The sequence below is a fragment of the Perna viridis genome, chromosome 6 (assembly GCF_037379345.1).
Source record: "Perna viridis isolate PV_CMFRI_1.1 ecotype Kerala chromosome 6, ASM3737934v1, whole genome shotgun sequence".
Classification (NCBI taxonomy): domain Eukaryota; kingdom Metazoa; phylum Mollusca; class Bivalvia; order Mytilida; family Mytilidae; genus Perna; species Perna viridis.
Genome location: NC_142450.1, coordinates 43,419,126 through 43,439,133, shown reverse-complemented (window position 1 = coordinate 43,439,133; position 20,008 = coordinate 43,419,126). Strand labels below are relative to the sequence as shown.

The window sequence follows — 20,008 nt, the reverse complement described above, 5'->3', positions numbered from 1 at the left end:
GCTAAGCAGCGTCAGCATCAGAGATGATGTCGGTCCATGTATATCACGAGATCATTACATTGCTGCGCTAGTAGAACGAAATGTAGGTATGAAGAATTAAGGTCTATTTATATGTACATTTTAAAGAGATGAAAAGATCCATTTGTTGTACATGTATGTTCTCATCCAACTTTCCGTTTCTCTCAAATTGATGAAAGTTAATCAAGTTTGATATGATATGCGACGGCAAGACAAGTGAAACAGCAAATGCAAAGATGAACTATTAAGGGGAATAAAGAGAGAGTGAAAGAAAAAACTATTTTCAATTTGAGAAAGCTTACTAAGGCTATAAAATACACCTCTTTTGCATTATTGTCTCCCACAAATGGCATGGATTTTAAGATGTAGTTGTGGCAAGACGAGGTGGCCGAGTGGTTAAGGCGATGGACTGCTGGGGTCGGTTTTTGGATGCATCTTCTGTAGGATGTAAACTTTGTGTCGTCCGAGAATATTTCTTTGTTTGGTGAGTTTTTCGCCGTATTTTGTGTGTAAAAATTTCCTGAACATTGTTAGATGATATTTGCTTTAAAGTGATAATAGTTTCCATATACATATTCGTTTTATATCCCCCTTTCCTGCATTTTCGTAGCAGGAATGGATGTATGGTGTATCTGAGAATAATGTTAAAGATATTGATCATATATCTAATATAGAAAATACTGTCTCCTCTCAGGATAAAATCAAAAGCCAGGGAGGAGTCAGCCATAGTACTTGTGATACTTTGGATGATTTTGAAATGGACACTCATTCATTGACAAGTGATTGTCAGTTGGCGAGTGGTGATGAGTTTACTGTTGTGAGTAAGAAAAAATCCTACTTGGGTATCAAAAGGCGAAATAAATTTCAGATTAAGCCTAATTTAAAGGCAGCTAGATTGTCAAATGTTAAAAATAAGTTAATGAAGTAACAATGGAGTGGAATGTGTCATTAGTTATGAACTTTTGTTTTGTGATGGCTACTTTTAACTTCATTAGCCTTAATTGTAATGGTTTGTGTGACAAAAATAAAAGGGATTGTATTTTTGCATTATGTATTGAAAGAAAATATGACATTGTTTGTTTACAGGAAACATTTTGGACTGATAAATTGTATGAGGATATTTAAATTGATAAAACTGTATGGGATGGTGAGATTTTTGCCAGTAATAGCATAATGTTTTTAAAGTTTGTGAGAGTGTATGTGGAAGATTAGTTCATATACAAGGTAAAATTCTTGACAAAAGTTTGGACATAATTAATTTGTATGCTCCAAATAATGTTAGTGAAAAGTGTAATTTTTTCAATGATTGTAAAAGTATAATATATGGAGATGAATTTATCATAATAGCAGGTGATTATAATACCACTCTTTCCCCTTTAGATAAAAGTGGGAAAACTGTTTTTTATGCTGACAGATCTTTAAAATGTCTGACTGAATTGATAAATGAAAAAGGTTTATCTGATGTATGGAGAGATAGAAATGTAGGTGTTAAAATGTTTTCAAGAAAACAAGTTGTACAAAGTTTTTTAACTCAAAGTAGAATTGATTATTTTTTAGTTTCTTGTAATTTAAAACCATTTATAAAGAATGTTTTTTACAATGATACATCTTTCAGTGATCATTCTATTGTTAGTATGAAATTAGATTTTTCTGAAGTTGAAAAAGGACCTGGTGTTTGGATTTTTAACAAGTCCTTATTGAGTGATGATTTTTTTGTTGAAAAAATTAGAAATATCTTACTTGATGAAATTGGTTCAGATTTTTATTTTTCACATCCATTAATTTGGTGGGATAATTTGAAATATAAAATCAAGAAAACAAGTCAACTCTATGGTAAAGAAAAACAGAGAGAGTTATATAGAGATTATTATAGAATACAGAATAAGTTACAAGAATTGTCAATAAAGGCTGCTTGTGGTAATGATATAGATCATGTCAAATATTTAGAGTTGAAAGAGGAACTTGAAGGTTTAGAAAAACATAGATGTAATGGTGCTGTTATAAGATCCAAATGTCAATATTCATTAGAAAGTGATAAAAATACAGCCTATTTTTTGAATTTAGAGAAACATAGACAGAATAGAAATATGATAAATGGTTTAAAAAATTGTGATGGTAATGTTGTCAGTGAAACTGCTGAAATTTTAGATGTTATTTATAGTTTTTATAAAAGACTATTTTCTTGTGTACAAACTGATTATGAAGCAATTGATAAAATGTTAGATTGTATTAACGTCAATGTTGACGTTTGTGATGTTGAAAAATGTGATGAGGAAATTAATATTGAAGAAATAAAAACCTCTATAAAAGGTATGAAACAAGGAAAAACACCTGGTCCTGATGGACTCACGGTGGAGTTTTATTTATATTTTTTTAATGAGTTGAAAGATGTTTTGAAATATATTTATGATACAGTTGAAGAGAATAAAGTTTTATCTAGGTCTATGAGGTATGGAATGATTAACCTAATTTATGAAAATAGAGGTGACAAAACTGACTTGAAAAATTTTAGACCTATCAGTTTATTGAATGTAGATTATAAAATATTAGCAAGAGTCATGGCAAATAGGTTTAAATTTGTACTTCCAAAGATTATTTCACCAACTCAGAGTTGTTGTATAATAGGTAAAGACATCTCTGATACTACTGTTACTGTAAGAGACATAATTGACTTGGTTGAAATGGATAATCTAGAATGTTATTTGTTAAAGTTAGATCAGGAAAAGGCTTTTGACAGGGTTGGGCATGAATATCTTTTTTCGGTTTTACAAAAATTTGGTTTTGGGGAGAGATTTATATCTTGGATAAAAAAAATTTATACAGATATTTTTAATACTGTCAAGTGCAATGGTTTCCTATCCAAATATTTTCCATTGGCAAACTCTGTTAAAAAGGTTGCCCAATATCTGCTTTATTGTATGTTTTAGTTGCTGAACCTTTAAGTATAATGATCAAAAGGAATGATAGGATTCAAGGTATTAACATTCCTGTTGTGAATACTGAAGAAAAAATATTTTCACATGCTGATGACACTACATTGATATTGTCTGACAAAAATTCAGTAACTGAATCATTTAATGTTTTACAATTGTATGAACAAGCATCTGGGGCAAAATTAAATAAAGATAAATCTGAAATTTTGGCATTGGGTACTGGAAAAATATCAAAAAATGATTTAGATGCTTGGAAAATTAAAGAGTGTGATGGGGTTTTACAGCTTTTAGGCATATGGATTGGCAAGGATAAAAAGTTATGTGATAGTCTGAATTGGGAATGCAAAGTGCAGTCTATTTCAAAAATACTGAATCTTTGGAAAATGAGACAATTGTCAATACATGGTAGAGTAACTGTGATAAATACTCTTTTAATGAGCAAACTTTGGTATACTCTGATGGTAGTTAATATACCAGAAAAATACTATTTAGATATAAAGAAATTGTGCATCGGGTTTTTGTGGAATGATAAACCATCTTTGGTTGCTTATGATGTTGTTATTAATAGAATACTAGATGGAGGTTTGAACTTTCCAGAAATTTTACATAAGATGTATGCTTTTAGACTTAAATTTTTAAGTCGTTTGTTAGATGTAGAGTATTGTGCTGTTTGGAAGCATCTTTGTACTTATTTCTTTTCCAAAGTACAAGATATGAAACTTGGTATTGAGATTTTGTTCTGTGAATTTAAGCAGAGACAGTTGGGGAGTTTACCTGATTTTTATAAATGTATGCTGTTTGCTTGGGGAAAGATACTTGATTATATTGAAATTGATATCAATTTGAATAATGTATTTGACCTGCCTCTGTTCAATAATCCTTTGATTACTAATAATGGTAATATGCTGTATATCAAGACTTTTATAGATGCAGGCATTATTAAAGTGAAAGATTTAGCATTTGAATGTAAAAAGGGATTCATGAGAGATGAGTTTGTTCAAGATATTGTTTCTGAAAAGTTTCCACAGGTATCTGCTGCTAAGATTATTAAGGTAGTACAATGTATAAAACAATGTATTCCTGATGAATGTAAAATTTTAGTAGAAAATAATGAAAATGTTCGTAGAAATCTCAGTTTGAATATAGAATGTAATGTTAATAATAGAAAGTACTCTTTTCCTAGTACAACAAAGTTTTTTTATTCTATGTTGTTGAAATCATTATCAAAAGAACCAAATGCTGTCAAATATTAGTGTGAGATGTGTTCTGATTTTGATACTCAAAAAGTCCAAACAATTTTGAACTTTATATTTTTACCAAGTAATTGGATTGAGTTATCATTTAAAATATTTTTTAGAGTTTTATTTACTAAGGAGAGGTTATTGAGATGTCGCATTACTGATGATTCATTGTGTCCAGTTTGTGATGATATGAATGAGGACTTAGAACATCTTATAATTTCGTGTAGATGTTTGACTCGATTCAATGACTTTTTTAAAGACTTTTTACATAATATATTGTGTAATAGTTCAGCTAGCTTTATCAATATGTTAGACTTTAATTTTCTATGTTATTTCGGTCTACTCAAGAAAGATAAAAAAGTAAACTTTTATTTTGTTAATACTGCTTTATCTGTTAGAAGGTTTTGTGTTGTAAAGAGAAGAAATTTAGTCATGAAAGATGAGAAAGTTTTGCACATTATTTCTTATTTTAAATCTGTTCTTCAAAAGCATGTTAATTATGCTTACATGTATTATATACAGAAAAAGAACTTTTCTTTGTTTCAAAAATATTACTTGAATGACAATCCTGTTCCGCACATCTCTGATGATAATGTGGTGATAGACTTTTAAATATACTTATTCATTTATATACTGTCAATGTAATTTAAGGAAAATTTGTGATCTGTGATATGTGAATTATTGGGAGACTAGCCCAATAATTCTTTTATATGATGTTTTACTGTGAATAAAATTTTATCAAGATAAAAAAAAAAGCGATGGACTGCTAATCCATTGGGGTCTCCCCGCGTGGGTTCGAATCCCATCCTCGTCGGTCTTATTTTTGCAAGAACATTTCACTTTCCCAGTGCGCTACGCTAAGCAGCGTCAGCATCAGAGATGATGTCGGTCCATGTATATCATGAGATCATTACATTGCTGCGCGAGTAGAACGAAATGTAGGTATGAAGAATTAAGGTCTATTTATATGTACATTTTAAAGAGATGAAAAGATCCATTTGTTGTACATGTATGTTCTCATCCAACTTTCCGTTTCTCTCAAATTGATGAAAGTTAATCAAGTTTGATATGATATGCGACGGCAAGACAAGTGAAACAGCAAATGCAAAGATGAACTATTAAGGGGAGTAAAGAGAGAGTGAAAGAAAAAACTATTTTCAATTTGAGAAAGCTTACTAAGGTTATAAAATACACCTCTTTTGCATTATTGTCTCCCACAAATGGCATGGATTTTAAGATGTAGTTGTGGCAAGACGAGGTGGCCGAGTGGTTAAGGCGATGGACTGCTAATCCATTGGGGTCTCCCCGCGTGGGTTCGAATCCCATCCTCGTCGGTCTTATTTTTGCAAGAACATTTCACTTTCCCAGTGCGCTACGCTAAGCAGCGTCAGCATCAGAGATGATGTCGGTCCATGTATATCATGAGATCATTACATTGCTGCGCGAGTAGAACGAAATGTAGGTATGAAGAATTAAGGTCTATTTATATGTGCATTTTAAAGAGATGAAAAGATCCATTTGTTGTACATGTATGTTCTCATCCAACTTTCCGTTTCTCTCAAATTGATGAAAGTTAATCAAGTTTGATATGATATGCGACGGCAAGACAAGTGAAACAGCAAATGCAAAGATGAACTATTAAGGGGAATAAAGAGAGAGTGAAAGAAAAAACTATTTTCAATTTGAGAAAGCTTACTAAGGCTATAAAATACACCTCTTTTGCATTATTGTCTCCCACAAATGGCATGGATTTTAAGATGTAGTTGTGGCAAGACGAGGTGGCCGAGTGGTTAAGGCGATGGACTGCTAATCCATTGGGGTCTCCCCGCGTGGGTTCGAATCCCATCCTCGTCGGTCTTATTTTTACAAGATTATTTCACTTGGGGTCGGTTTTTGGATGCATCATCTGTAGGATGTAAACATTGTGTCGTCCGAGAATTTTTCTTTGTTTGGTGAGTTCTTCGCCGTATTTTTGTGTGTAAATATTTCCTGAACATTGTTAGATGATATTTGCTTTAAAGTGATAATAGTTTCCATATAAATATTCGTTTTATATCCCCTTTTCCTGCTTTTTCGTAGCAGGAAAAAGGGGGAGGAAAGGTGCGCTCGATTCGTTTCTTGAGATCCATCTAAGAACTAATGGCGAACTTTGAAAGAAGTGGACCAGAAAGGTCCAATAGAAGGTCTTTTAATGTTGAAAATGAATTTTCAAAGGAGAAAACTGTTTTAATTTCATGTGTACTTGAAGGTTCTGGGAAAGTAGAACCTGATTCAGTAATTGATGAAATTGAATTGAAATGTGGTAGAGGAAGTGTTATAGCATGTGTGCCAAAGACCGGCAGTGGATATGAAGTTGTATTTAGAGATAGGCAGATGATGGAACCAATTCTTCGTGATTTATCAGTCAGTGGTAAAACATTTAAAGTGACTGAATTAGAATCCAGCTTCAGATATGTTTCAATACTCAACTTGAGTATGTATGTAACTGATGCTGAAATCATTGAAAGATTTTCAAAAATTGGAGTTGAAGTGGTGTCACCAATTAAAAAACATAAGATGAAGTCGAAAAACTATATTTATGATGGAACAAGAGTATTTAAGGCAAAACTTCCACCTAATATGAAATCCATCCCCTACTCGATGAAGTTCTCAGTGAATGAAAAAGAAACTGCATACTATCGTGTGATCCACAATCATCAAGTTAGAGTGTGCCATGGGTGTTTTAGCCCGGACCACATATATAAAGATTGTCCTGATTTCAAGTGTTTTGAGTGTGGCGAGCAAGGTCATATTAGTAGGAAATGCTTGAAAAATAAGTGTTCTTTCTGCTTTTACAAGAAGGAGAACTGTAAGTGTGAAACCTTGAGGAAGACAGGCGTGGGTAATTCATGTACAGAATTCCAAACTGATTCCTACTCAGACATTTTTAAGGATCATGACATTCAACATTCAAGTGACAGAATGTTTCATACAGAAAATGATGATTCAAGTGATGTTTCTGAAGATGACGAATGGGCACAGAACACTAGAAGACGTGAAAATGTTGTCAGTAGTGTTCATTCCCGTTATCGTGATGATGTCAGTCATGGTGACACTAATGGCGATGCTACCCATACAACTGTGGAGGCGGTTGTTGAGCCGATAGCGAATGGTGATAATGGTGCTGCTAGCCATATCACAGATGATGTTCCGAATGGTGTTGCTAGTCAGTGTATTGATGAATGTGACGGTGCTAGTCACGATGGAGAGAATCATGAAGTGGATTGTGATGACGTTTCTGAGGTGTTAGATGATGTTTGTGACATGGTTCATGGTGTTGAAGATATTGTAAGTGGTGAAGATAAAGAAAAAGTAGAATCAGAAATCGATCATGACAATCTTACTAATAATGTAGATGTTAGCCATGTTAATTTGGTTGAATTTAATGATGTCTCTGGTGTATCTGAGAATAATGTTAAAGATATTGATCATATATCTAATATAGAAAATACTGCCTCCTCTCAGGATAAAATCAAAAGCCAGGGAGGAGTCAGCCATAGTACTTGTGATACTTTGGATGATTTTGAAATGGACACTCATTCATTGACAAGTGATTGTCAGTTGGCGAGTGGTGATGAGTTTACTGTTGTGGGTAAGAAAAAATCCTACTTGGGTATCAAAAGGCGAAATAAATTTCAGATTAAGCCTAATTTAAAGGCAGCTAGATTGTCAAATGTTAAAAATAAGTTAATGAAGTAACAATGGAGTGGAATGTGTCATTAGTTATGAACTTTTGTTTTGTGATGGCTACTTTTAACTTCATTAGCCTTAATTGTAATGGTTTGTGTGACAAAAATAAAAGGGATTGTATTTTTGCATTATGTATTGAAAGAAAATATGACATTGTTTGTTTACAGGAAACATTTTGGACTGATAAATTGTATGAGGATATTCAAATTGATAAAACTGTATGGGATGGTGAGATTTTTGCCAGTAATAGCATTTGTAATAGGAAAGGGGTTGCCATTCTTGTAAGTAAAAGGTTGAAAAATGTTTTTAAAGTTTGTGAGAGTGTATGTGGAAGATTAGTTCATATACAAGGTAAAATTCTTGACAAAAGTTTGGACATAATTAATTTGTATGCTCCAAATAATGTTAGTGAAAAGTGTAATTTTTTCAATGATTGTAAAAGTAAAATATATGGAGATGAATTTATTATAATAGCAGGTGATTATAATACCACTCTTTCCCCTTTAGACAAAAAGTGGGAAAACTGTTTTTTATGCTGACAGATCTTTAAAATGTCTGACTGAATTGATAAATGAAAAAGGTTTATCTGATGTATGGAGAGATAGAAATGTAGGTGTTAAAATGTTTTCAAGAAAACAAGTTGTACAAAGTTTTTTAACTCAAAGTAGAATTGATTATTTTTTAGTTTCTTGTAATTTAAAACCATTTATAAAGAATGTTTTTTACAATGATACATCTTTCAGTGATCATTCTATTGTTAGTATGAAATTAGATTTTTCTGAAGTTGAAAAAGGACCTGGTGTTTGGATTTTTAACAAGTCCTTATTGAGTGATGATTTTTTTGTTGAAAAAATTAGAAATATCTTACTTGATGAAATTGGTTCAGATTTTTATTTTTCACATCCATTAATTTGGTGGGATAATTTGAAATATAAAATCAAGAAAACAAGTCAACTCTATGGTAAAGAAAAACAGAGAGAGTTATATAGAGATTATTATAGAATACAGAATAAGTTACAAGAATTGTCAATAAAGGCTGCTTGTGGTAATGATATAGATCATGTCAAATATTTAGAGTTGAAAGAGGAACTTGAAAGTTTAGAAAAACATAGATGTAATGGTGCTGTTATAAGATCCAAATGTCAATATTCATTAGAAAGTGATAAAAATACAACCTATTTTTTGAATTTAGAGAAACATAGACAGAATAGAAATATGATAAATGGTTTGAAAAATTGTGATGGTAATGTTGTCAGTGAAACTGCTGAAATTTTAGATGTTATCTATAGTTTTTATAAAAGGCTATTTTCTTGTGTACAAACTGATTATGAAGCAATTGATAAAATGTTAGATTGTATTAACGTCAATGTTGACGTTTGTGATGTTGAAAAATGTGATGAGGAAATTAATATTGAAGAAATAAAAACCTCTATAAAAGGTATGAAACAAGGAAAAACACCTGGTCCTGATGGACTCACGGTGGAGTTTTATTTATATTTTTTTAATGAGTTGAAAGATGTTTTGAAATATATTTATGATACAGTTGAAGAGAATAAAGTTTTATCTAGGTCTATGAGGTATGGAATGATTAACCTAATTTATAAAAATAGAGGTGACAAAACTGACTTGAAAAATTTTAGACCTATCAGTTTATTGAATGTAGATTATAAAATATTAGCAAGAGTCATGGCAAATAGGTTTAAATTTGTACTTCCAAAGATTATTTCACCAACTCAGAGTTGTTGTATAATAGGTAAAGACATCTCTGATACTACTGTTACTGTAAGAGACATAATTGACTTGGTTGAAATGGATAATCTAGAATGTTATTTGTTAAAGTTAGATCAGGAAAAGGCTTTTGACAGGGTTGGGCATGAATATCTTTTTTCGGTTTTACAAAAATTTGGTTTTGGGGAGAGATTTATATCTTGGATAAAAATCTTTTATACAGATATTTTAGTACTGTCAAGTGCAATGGTTTCCTATCCAAATATTTTCCATTGGCAAACTCTGTTAAACAAGGTTGCTCAATATCTGCTTTATTGTATGTTTTAGTTGCTGAACCTTTAAGTATAATGATCAAAAGGAATGATAGGATTCAAGGTATTAACATTCCTGTTGTGAATATTGAAGAAAAAATATTTTCACATGCTGATGACACTACATTGATATTGTCTGACAAAAAATTCAGTAACTGAATCATTTAATGTTTTACAATTGTATGAACAAGCATCTGGGGCAAAATTAAATAAAGATAAATCTGAAATTTTGGCATTGGGTACTGGAAAAATATCAAAAAATGATTTAGATGCTTGGAAAATTAAAGAGTGTGATGGGGTTTTACAGCTTTTAGGCATATGGATTGGCAAGGATAAAAAGTTATGTGATAGTCTGAATTGGGAATGCAAAGTGCAGTCTATTTCAAAAATACTGAATCTTTGGAAAATGAGACAATTGTCAATACATGGTAGAGTAACTGTGATAAATACTCTTTTAATGAGCAAACTTTGGTATACTCTGATGGTAGTTAATATACCAGAAAAATACTATTTAGATATAAAGAAATTGTGCATCGGGTTTTTGTGGAATGATAAACCATCTTTGGTTGCTTATGATGTTGTTATTAATAGAATACTAGATGGAGGTTTGAACTTTCCAGAAATTTTACATAAGATGTATGCTTTTAGACTTAAATTTTTAAGTCGTTTGTTAGATGTAGAGTATTGTGCTGTTTGGAAGCATCTTTGTACTTATTTCTTTTCCAAAGTACAAGATATGAAACTTGGTATTGAGATTTTGTTCTGTGAATTTAAGCAGAGACAGTTGGGGAGTTTACCTGATTTTTATAAATGTATGCTGTTTGCTTGGGGAAAGATACTTGATTATATTGAAATTGATATCAATTTGAATAATGTATTTGACCTGCCTCTGTTCAATAATCCTTTGATTACTAATAATGGTAATATGCTGTATATCAAGACTTTTATAGATGCAGGCATTATTAAAGTGAAAGATTTAGCATTTGAATGTAAAAAGGGATTCATGAGAGATGAGTTTGTTCAAGATATTGTTTCTGAAAAGTTTCCACAGGTATCTGCTGCTAAGATTATTAAGGTAGTACAATGTATAAAACAATGTATTCCTGATGAATGTAAAATTTTAGTAGAAAATAATGAAAATGTTCGTAGAAATCTCAGTTTGAATATAGAATGTAATGTTAATAATAGAAAGTACTCTTTTCCTAGTACAACAAAGTTTTTTTATTCTATGTTGTTGAAATCATTATCAAAAGAACCAAATGCTGTCAAATATTAGTGTGAGATGTGTTCTGATTTTGATACTCAAAAAATCCAAACAATTTTGAACTTTATATTTTTACCAAGTAATTGGATTGAGTTATCATTTAAAATATTTTTTAGAGTTTTATTTACTAAGGAGAGGTTATTGAGATGTCGCATTACTGATGATTCATTGTGTCCAGTTTGTGATGATATGAATGAGGACTTAGAACATCTTATAATTTCGTGTAGATGTTTGACTCGATTCAATGACTTTTTTAAAGACTTTTTACATAATATATTGTGTAATAGTTCAGCTAGCTTTATCAATATGTTAGACTTTAATTTTCTATGTTATTTCGGTCTACTCAAGAAAGATAAAAAAGTAAACTTTTATTTTGTTAATACTGCTTTATCTGTTAGAAGGTTTTGTGTTGTAAAGAGAAGAAATTTAGTCATGAAAGATGAGAAAGTTTTGCACATTATTTCTTATTTTAAATCTGTTCTTCAAAAGCATGTTAATTATGCTTACATGTATTATATACAGAAAAAGAACTTTTCTTTGTTTCAAAAATATTACTTGAATGACAATCCTGTTCCGCACATCTCTGATGATAATGTGGTGATAGACTTTTAAATATACTTATTCATTTATATACTGTCAATGTAATTTAAGGAAAATTTGTGATCTGTGATATGTGAATTATTGGGAGACTAGCCCAATAATTCTTTTATATGATGTTTTACTGTGAATAAAATTTTATCAAGATAAAAAAAAAAGCGATGGACTGCTAATCCATTGGGGTCTCCCCGCGTGGGTTCGAATCCCATCCTCGTCGGTCTTATTTTTGCAAGATTATTTCACTTTCCCAGTGCGCTACGCTAAGCAGCGTCAGCATCAGAGATGATGTCGGTCCATGTATATCATGAGATCATTACATTGCTGCGCGAGTAGAACGAAATGTAGGTATGAAGAATTAAGGTCTATTTATATGTACATTTTAAAGAGATGAAAAGATCCATTTGTTGTACATGTATGTTCTCATCCAACTTTCCGTTTCTCTCAAATTGATGAAAGTTAATCAAGTTTGATATGATATGCGACGGCAAGACAAGTGAAACAGCAAATGCAAAGATGAACTATTAAGGGGAGTAAAGAGAGAGTGAAAGAAAAAACTATTTTCAATTTGAGAAAGCTTACTAAGGTTATAAAATACACCTCTTTTGCATTATTGTCTCCCACAAATGGCATGGATTTTAAGATGTAGTTGTGGCAAGACGAGGTGGCCGAGTGGTTAAGGCGATGGACTGCTAATCCATTGGGGTCTCCCCGCGTGGGTTCGAATCCCATCCTCGTCGGTCTTATTTTTGCAAGAACATTTCACTTTCCCAGTGCGCTACGCTAAGCAGCGTCAGCATCAGAGATGATGTCGGTCCATGTATATCATGAGATCATTACATTGCTGCGCGAGTAGAACGAAATGTAGGTATGAAGAATTAAGGTCTATTTATATGTGCATTTTAAAGAGATGAAAAGATCCATTTGTTGTACATGTATGTTCTCATCCAACTTTCCGTTTCTCTCAAATTGATGAAAGTTAATCAAGTTTGATATGATATGCGACGGCAAGACGAGTGAAACAGCAAATGCAAAGATGAACTATTAAGGGGAATAAAGAGAGAGTGAAAGAAAAAACTATTTTCAATTTGAGAAAGCTTACTAAGGCTATAAAATACACCTCTTTTGCATTATTGTCTCCCACAAATGGCATGGATTTTAAGATGTAGTTGTGGCAAGACGAGGTGGCCGAGTGGTTAAGGCGATGGACTGCTAATCCATTGGGGTCTCCCCGCGTGGGTTCGAATCCCATCCTCGTCGGTCTTATTTTTGCAAGATTATTTCACTTGGGGTCGGTTTTTGGATGCATCATCTGTAGGATGTAAACATTGTGTCGTCCGAGAATTTTTCTTTGTTTGGTGAGTTCTTCGCCGTATTTTTGTGTGTAAATATTTCCTGAACATTGTTAGATGATATTTGCTTTAAAGTGATAATAGTTTCCATATAAATATTCGTTTTATATCCCCTTTTCCTGCTTTTTCGTAGCAGGAAAAAGGGGGAGGAAAGGTGCGCTCGATTCGTTTCTTGAGATCCATCTAAGAACTAATGGCGAACTTTGAAAGAAGTGGACCAGAAAGGTCCAATAGAAGGTCTTTTAATGTTGAAAATGAATTTTCAAAGGAGAAAACTGTTTTAATTTCATGTGTACTTGAAGGTTCTGGGAAAGTAGAACCTGATTCAGTAATTGATGAAATTGAATTGAAATGTGGTAGAGGAAGTGTTATAGCATGTGTGCCAAAGACCGGCAGTGGATATGAAGTTGTATTTAGAGATAGGCAGATGATGGAACCAATTCTTCGTGATTTATCAGTCAGTGGTAAAACATTTAAAGTGACTGAATTAGAATCCAGCTTCAGATATGTTTCAATACTCAACTTGAGTATGTATGTAACTGATGCTGAAATCATTGAAAGATTTTCAAAAATTGGAGTTGAAGTGGTGTCACCAATTAAAAAACATAAGATGAAGTCGAAAAACTATATTTATGATGGAACAAGAGTATTTAAGGCAAAACTTCCACCTAATATGAAATCCATCCCCTACTCGATGAAGTTCTCAGTGAATGAAAAAGAAACTGCATACTATCGTGTGATCCACAATCATCAAGTTAGAGTGTGCCATGGGTGTTTTAGCCCGGACCACATATATAAAGATTGTCCTGATTTCAAGTGTTTTGAGTGTGGCGAGCAAGGTCATATTAGTAGGAAATGCTTGAAAAATAAGTGTTCTTTCTGCTTTTACAAGAAGGAGAACTGTAAGTGTGAAACCTTGAGGAAGACAGGCGTGGGTAATTCATGTACAGAATTCCAAACTGATTCCTACTCAGACATTTTTAAGGATCATGACATTCAACATTCAAGTGACAGAATGTTTCATACAGAAAATGATGATTCAAGTGATGTTTCTGAAGATGACGAATGGGCACAGAACACTAGAAGACGTGAAAATGTTGTCAGTAGTGTTCATTCCCGTTATCGTGATGATGTCAGTCATGTTGACACTAATGGCGATGCTACCCATACAACTGTGGAGGCGGTTGTTGAGCCGATAGCGAATGGTGATAATGGTGCTGCTAGCCATATCACAGATGATGTTCCGAATGGTGTTGCTAGTCAGTGTATTGATGAATGTGACGGTGCTAGTCACGATGGAGAGAATCATGAAGTGGATTGTGATGACGTTTCTGAGGTGTTAGATGATGTTTGTGACATGGTTCATGGTGTTGAAGATATTGTAAGTGGTGAAGATAAAGAAAAAGTAGAATCAGAAATCGATCATGACAATCTTACTAATAATGTAGATGTTAGCCATGTTAATTTGGTTGAATTTAATGATGTCTCTGGTGTATCTGAGAATAATGTTAAAGATATTGATCATATATCTAATATAGAAAATACTGCCTCCTCTCAGGATAAAATCAAAAGCCAGGGAGGAGTCAGCCATAGTATTTGTGATACTTTGGATGATTTTGAAATGGACACTCATTCATTGACAAGTGATTGTCAGTTGGCGAGTGGTGATGAGTTTACTGTTGTGGGTAAGAAAAAATCCTACTTGGGTATCAAAAGGCGAAATAAATTTCAGATTAAGCCTAATTTAAAGGCAGCTAGATTGTCAAATGTTAAAAATAAGTTAATGAAGTAACAATGGAGTGGAATGTGTCATTAGTTATGAACTTTTGTTTTGTGATGGCTACTTTTAACTTCATTAGCCTTAATTGTAATGGTTTGTGTGACAAAAATAAAAGGGATTGTATTTTTGCATTATGTATTGAAAGAAAATATGACATTGTTTGTTTACAGGAAACATTTTGGACTGATAAATTGTATGAGGATATTCAAATTGATAAAACTGTATGGGATGGTGAGATTTTTGCCAGTAATAGCATTTGTAATAGGAAAGGGGTTGCCATTCTTGTAAGTAAGAGGTTGAAAAATGTTTTTAAAGTTTGTGAGAGTGTATGTGGAAGATTAGTTCATATACAAGGTAAAATTCTTGACAAAAGTTTGGACATAATTAATTTGTATGCTCCAAATAATGTTAGTGAAAAGTGTAATTTTTTCAATGATTGTAAAAGTAAAATATATGGAGATGAATTTATTATAATAGCAGGTGATTATAATACCACTCTTTCCCCTTTAGACAAAAAGTGGGAAAACTGTTTTTTATGCTGACAGATCTTTAAAATGTCTGACTGAATTGATAAATGAAAAAGGTTTATCTGATGTATGGAGAGATAGAAATGTAGGTGTTAAAATGTTTTCAAGAAAACAAGTTGTACAAAGTTTTTTAACTCAAAGTAGAATTGATTATTTTTTAGTTTCTTGTAATTTAAAACCATTTATAAAGAATGTTTTTTACAATGATACATCTTTCAGTGATCATTCTATTGTTAGTATGAAATTAGATTTTTCTGAAGTTGAAAAAGGACCTGGTGTTTGGATTTTTAACAAGTCCTTATTGAGTGATGATTTTTTTGTTGAAAAAATTAGAAATATCTTACTTGATGAAATTGGTTCAGATTTTTATTTTTCACATCCATTAATTTGGTGGGATAATTTGAAATATAAAATCAAGAAAACAAGTCAACTCTATGGTAAAGAAAAACAGAGAGAGTTATATAGAGATTATTATAGAATACAGAATAAGTTACAAGAATTGTCAATAAAGGCTGCTTGTGGTAATGATATAGATCATGTCAAATATTTAGAGTTGAAAGAGGAACTTGAAAGTTTAGAAAAACATAGATGTAATGGTGCTGTTATAAGATCCAAATGTCAATATTCATTAGAAAGTGATAAAAATACAACCTATTTTTTGAATTTAGAGAAACATAGACAGAATAGAAATATGATAAATGGTTTGAAAAATTGTGATGGTAATGTTGTCAGTGAAACTGCTGAAATTTTAGATGTTATTTATAGTTTTTATAAAAGGCTATTTTCTTGTGTACAAACTGATTATGAAGCAATTGATAAAATGTTAGATTGTATTAACGTCAATGTTGACGTTTGTGATGTTGAAAAATGTGATGAGGAAATTAATATTGAAGAAATAAAAACCTCTATAAAAGGTATGAAACAAGGAAAAACACCTGGTCCTGATGGACTCACGGTGGAGTTTTATTTATATTTTTTTAATGAGTTGAAAGATGTTTTGAAATATATTTATGATACAGTTGAAGAGAATAAAGTTTTATCTAGGTCTATGAGGTATGGAATGATTAACCTAATTTATAAAAATAGAGGTGACAAAACTGACTTGAAAAATTTTAGACCTATCAGTTTATTGAATGTAGATTATAAAATATTAGCAAGAGTCATGGCAAATAGGTTTAAATTTGTACTTCCAAAGATTATTTCACCAACTCAGAGTTGTTGTATAATAGGTAAAGACATCTCTGATACTACTGTTACTGTAAGAGACATAATTGACTTGGTTGAAATGGATAATCTAGAATGTTATTTGTTAAAGTTAGATCAGGAAAAGGCTTTTGACAGGGTTGGGCATGAATATCTTTTTTCGGTTTTACAAAAATTTGGTTTTGGGGAGAGATTTATATCTTGGATAAAAATCTTTTATACAGATATTTTAGTACTGTCAAGTGCAATGGTTTCCTATCCAAATATTTTCCATTGGCAAACTCTGTTAAACAAGGTTGCTCAATATCTGCTTTATTGTATGTTTTAGTTGCTGAACCTTTAAGTATAATGATCAAAAGGAATGATAGGATTCAAGGTATTAACATTCCTGTTGTGAATATTGAAGAAAAAATATTTTCACATGCTGATGACACTACATTGATATTGTCTGACAAAAATTCAGTAACTGAATCATTTAATGTTTTACAATTGTATGAACAAGCATCTGGGGCAAAATTAAATAAAGATAAATCTGAAATTTTGGCATTGGGTACTGGAAAAATATCAAAAAATGATTTAGATGCTTGGAAAATTAAAGAGTGTGATGGGGTTTTACAGCTTTTAGGCATATGGATTGGCAAGGATAAAAAGTTATGTGATAGTCTGAATTGGGAATGCAAAGTGCAGTCTATTTCAAAAATACTGAATCTTTGGAAAATGAGACAATTGTCAATACATGGTAGAGTAACTGTGATAAATACTCTTTTAATGAGCAAACTTTGGTATACTCTGATGGTAGTTAATATACCAGAAAAATACTATTTAGATATAAAGAAATTGTGCATCGGGTTTTTGTGGAATGATAAACCATCTTTGGTTGCTTATGATGTTGTTATTAATAGAAAACTAGATGGAGGTTTGAACTTTCCAGAAATTTTACATAAGATGTATGCTTTTAGACTTAAATTTTTAAGTCGTTTGTTAGATGTAGAGTATTGTGCTGTTTGGAAGCATCTTTGTACTTATTTCTTTTCCAAAGTACAAGATATGAAACTTGGTATTGAGATTTTGTTCTGTGAATTTAAGCAGAGACAGTTGGGGAGTTTACCTGATTTTTATAAATGTATGCTGTTTGCTTGTGGAAAGATACTTGATTATATTGAAATTGATATCAATTTGAATAATGTATTTGACCTGCCTCTGTTCAATAATCCTTTGATTACTAATAATGGTAATATGCTGTATATCAAGACTTTTATAGATGCAGGCATTATTAAAGTGAAAGATTTAGCATTTGAATGTAAAAAGGGATTCATGAGAGATGATTTTGTTCAAGATATTGTTTCTGAAAAGTTTCCACAGGTATCTGCTGCTAAGATTATTAAGGTAGTACAATGTATAAAACAATGTATTCCTGATGAATGTAAAATTTTAGTAGAAAATAATGAAAATGTTCGTAGAAATCTCAGTTTGAATATAGAATGTAATGTTAATAATAGAAAGTACTCTTTTCCTAGTACAACAAAGTTTTTTTATTCTATGTTGTTGAAATCATTATCAAAAGAACCAAATGCTGTCAAATATTGGTGTGAGATGTGTTCTGATTTTGATACTCAAAAAGTCCAAACAATTTTGAACTTTCCATTTTTACCAAGTGATTGGATTGAGTTATCATTTAAAATATTTCATAGAGTTTTATTTACTAAGGAGAGGTTATTGAGATGTCGCATTACTGATGATTCATTGTGTCCAGTTTGTGATGATATGCATGAGGACTTAGAACATCTTATAATTTCGTGTAGATGTTTGACTCGATTCAATGACTTTTTTAAAGACTTTTTACATAATATATTGTGTAATAGTTCAGCTAGCTTTATCAATATGTTAGACTTTAATTTTCTATGTTATTTCGGTCTACTCAAGAAAGATAAAAAAAGTAAACTTTTATTTTGTTAATACTGCTTTATCTGTTAGAAGGTTTTGTGTTGTAAAGAGAAGAAATTTAGTCATGAAAGATGAGAAAGTTTTGCACATTATTTCTTATTTTAAATCTGTTCTTCAAAAGCATGTTAATTATGCTTACATGTATTATATACAGAAAAAGAACTTTTCTTTGTTTCAAAAATATTACTTGAATGACAATCCTGTTCTGCGCATCCCTGATAATGTTGTGATAGACTTTTAAGTATACTTATTCATATATATACTGTCAATGTAATTTAAGGACAATTTGTGATCTGTGATATGTGAATTATTGGGAGACTAGCCCAATAAATCTTTTATATGATGTTTTACTGTGAATAAAATTTTATCAAGATAAAAGAAAAAAGCGATGGACTGCTAATCCATTGGGGTCTCCCCGCGTGGGTTCGAATCCCATCCTCGTCGGTCTTATTTTTGCAAGAACATTTCACTTTCCCAGTGCGCTACTATCAGGAGATGTTTGCAGCTTTTTACAGAATAAAATCCAAGTTGAAATTTCAAATTGAAGTTCAACATGCCTACAGTAATCCGATAGTTTGTAACCCGAAAATAACACACAACGGTAAGATGCTTCTTTTTGACGACTTTGCACAAGCCGGTTTGATTCAAATTAAGGATGTGTGTTATGAATTCATTCCTGGATTTTTCACTTCTGATGCGATAGTAGAAATTATTCATCGTAGATTTCCGGACGGAAAACCATACACAATCGAATCCGCTTTTAACAAGATATTGCGTTGTATTCCTGACGAATGGAAAATATTGCTCCGACATAACAATCCGGTCAATGCTAATTGCGTCCCACAAATAATGTTTTGCTTTGAAAATAATGCAGAAATTCCATTATTAACGGCTGTAACAAAACAAATATACAAACTCTTCATGTCCACTTTCTTTGAAAAACCGACCTCTGAGTTAAAGTGGGTGGAGAAATTTCCATCGAACAATTTTAGACAAGTGTACTCAGTAGCCAATCAGGTGGGACTTTGTCCAGATCTTCATTGTTTGAATTATAGGCTGGTTAATAGAGCAATTTTCACACTTGATAAACTGTCTAAATTTAGTCAGGTAGATACCAATACATGTAAAGCGTGCGGGTATTGTACTGAGGATTTAGCACACCTGTTTATTTTTTGTACGAAATTAAAATCAGTACATGATTACCTGAAAGATTTATTACATAACATATTTATTAATGTCCCACCTGATATTGTGAACATGATCAATTATGACGAACTGATATATTTTGGCTATTTGAGGTCTTCCAAAATAGTAAATGTTCATTTTTTGAACTTTTTATTAAGTATTGCTAGATTGTGCATTTTTAAAGTTAGGAATATTCTCG

At 31.8% G+C, this 20,008-nt stretch overlaps 4 non-coding genes across 4 annotated transcripts; all 4 read left to right on the top strand.

Annotated features, from left to right (window-relative positions):
- The first annotated feature begins 5,444 nt into the window (after positions 1-5,444).
- On the top strand, positions 5,445-5,526 carry Trnas-gcu (transfer RNA serine (anticodon GCU)). The gene has a single exon. It is a non-coding gene; the product is annotated as a tRNA-Ser (tRNA).
- A 438-nt stretch (positions 5,527-5,964) lies between these two features.
- Trnas-gcu (transfer RNA serine (anticodon GCU)) lies at positions 5,965-6,046 on the top strand. Its single transcript has one exon. It is a non-coding gene; the product is annotated as a tRNA-Ser (tRNA).
- Positions 6,047-12,476: 6,430 nt separating this feature from the next.
- On the top strand, positions 12,477-12,558 carry Trnas-gcu (transfer RNA serine (anticodon GCU)). Its single transcript has one exon. It is a non-coding gene; the product is annotated as a tRNA-Ser (tRNA).
- A 438-nt stretch (positions 12,559-12,996) lies between these two features.
- On the top strand, positions 12,997-13,078 carry Trnas-gcu (transfer RNA serine (anticodon GCU)). The gene has a single exon. It is a non-coding gene; the product is annotated as a tRNA-Ser (tRNA).
- The last annotated feature ends 6,930 nt before the right edge of the window (positions 13,079-20,008 follow it).